The 1969-nt window shown below is 33.8% G+C and overlaps 1 protein-coding gene across 2 annotated transcripts in view; it reads right to left on the bottom strand.

Moving 5' to 3' along the window:
- Nucleotides 1-665: 665 nt before the first annotated feature.
- The window catches only part of ttyh2 (tweety family member 2), a gene marked incomplete in the record, with an annotated part of 93039 nt that continues 91735 nt past the window's right edge, over nt 666-1969 (bottom strand). For both annotated transcript variants that reach the window (XM_014010479.1, XM_014010480.1), the window contains 1 exon segment: nt 666-1292.

The raw sequence follows: 1969 nt of genomic DNA, 5'->3' as shown, positions 1-1969 counted from the left end.
CATCATTAGCACCTCTAGTAATATATTTACTGAGAAAAATGTTGACGTGTTCAATACTTATTTTACCCGCTGTAGGTTTCCATAATATTCAGCAACATCAACAGTTTGAAGATGAAGAGGCACAAGTAAATTATTTTCCAATTATTTGACAGTTTTTGCATTTATACACACTGAAAAGTGTGTATTTCGGAGGTCAACACTTTTATATAGTTTGCTTATGGTATTGACCTAAAAAGCACCTGTTCATTTCATAGGTGGACGGAAACCAGATATTTGGTGATGCTATGCTGACACCTGCTGGATAAAACTAAACCACATTTTTAAATTTGTTTCAAACTGCTGATGACAGTGAATGAAAACCCCTAAAAGATTCAATGTAAAAATGTGTATTTATGACTCTTGGGATGGTTTTATACTACAATCATACCACGATCCAACTCGAAAGATCCCCTACACCCACAGCTAACCTAATGTAGAGCAACTGCAAGATAAACCATAAAACAATAAAAAAAATGTTTGGTAGCACTAGCCACAGCTATTCAGTGCTGTTACAAAGAAATAAAAAGACAAAAGTGTTTTTGTTTTCTTCATTGCAAGTGTCTAAAAAATGATTAAATCCAAATATTTTCTTCAAACTCAGCCACCAACAAAAGAAAGACTCATTATTTCGTATTCAAAGCTGGTTTATTCAACTCACATTTAGACCCTTAGGCTTCTGGTCACACAAAAATAAGCACCGCTCTCAGTGCCCTTACAGTTTAACATGCTAAAAAATATTAATAATCAACACTGCATGTAAATAAATTCTCAGAGAAAAAAAAGTCATTTTTTAAAAAAAGTGCTGTTTGGAAAGCTTGATTTAATAATAATAATAATAATAATAATAAAAAGAACAAAATGATATTAATCACAGCTAGAATGTCACAGCTTCCCAAGTTCTGATAAGAAACAACAGATTTGTATTGGATGTACTAGAATTAATGATGCAAATAACTGTGATCTCATGTGACACTGTCACACAGAACTATATAAAAACTCTAAAAAAGGGCACAAATTTGAAAGAAATTCGAATCAAATCAAACAGTCTGTTATTGTACAATTTATTTACAGAAGCTGTGGCCTCAAGGTAGTTTTGTTTCAGACACATTTGTGTTTGTGACAAATAAAACTGTTCTTCACCGTCCCCTTCCTCCCGCAGTGTAACTGTCAGTGCTGGGTTTGTGCTTCACGTCCAGGAAACATCACGGGTCTGTTTACGTCAGATATGTTCACATTATATTCTTTGGAGAGTCCTGCGTGGACATTGTGGGAAGTAATACACAAYGCTTTGTAGAAGGAGAAGCAGAAAACAGTTTACAGCAAAACATCGCTGGGAAGGTTGCTCAGACGTTTAACTTGTTTCACGTTTGTGAAATTCGACATAAAAACAGCTGAAGTTAAGCAAGTTATTTAAAACTAATAGTCTGAGCATTTTAGAAGTGATTTTTTTTTCAAATAGGTAGTACCTTAGCTTTGATATCAGTCATAGAAAAGAGTACAGTCCAGGGCYCATGTGTCAAAATTAATAAACAAAAAAGAAATTATATATATACTTTTTTTAAATTAATTTGATATGAAAACACCAATGGCAAATTAGAACTTTYAAATTCAGTGCCACAAAATACATTTAAAAGGTGAAAGATAAAACTTGTCCTGCCCCTGAGCTATTGGCTTTAAGTAACTGTGGCCCCCTGAGCTATTTTGTTAATAGCCCCGTATTAATGTCTCAAAATAAGCAGTTTTAAAGCCAGCATTGACCATAAACTACATCCCCCATAATGCATGTTGAATATGCATGGACGTTCCCATCAGAAAGTGGGAGAGTTCTGAATTCAAAACTAATTACAAGTCATCAGTGAGTAAAACTCTCTTACTTCTACTTTTAATAGTATTCCTGTATTATTCATTTCACATTTAGTCAGTTGTACAC

Source organism: Austrofundulus limnaeus, unplaced genomic scaffold (assembly GCF_001266775.1).
Source record: "Austrofundulus limnaeus strain Quisiro unplaced genomic scaffold, Austrofundulus_limnaeus-1.0 Scaffold69, whole genome shotgun sequence".
In the NCBI taxonomy this organism is placed as follows: Eukaryota; Metazoa; Chordata; class Actinopteri; order Cyprinodontiformes; family Rivulidae; genus Austrofundulus; species Austrofundulus limnaeus.
The sequence above is the reverse complement of the archived record's forward strand: the minus strand, read 5'-3'. Positions and strand labels throughout refer to the sequence as shown.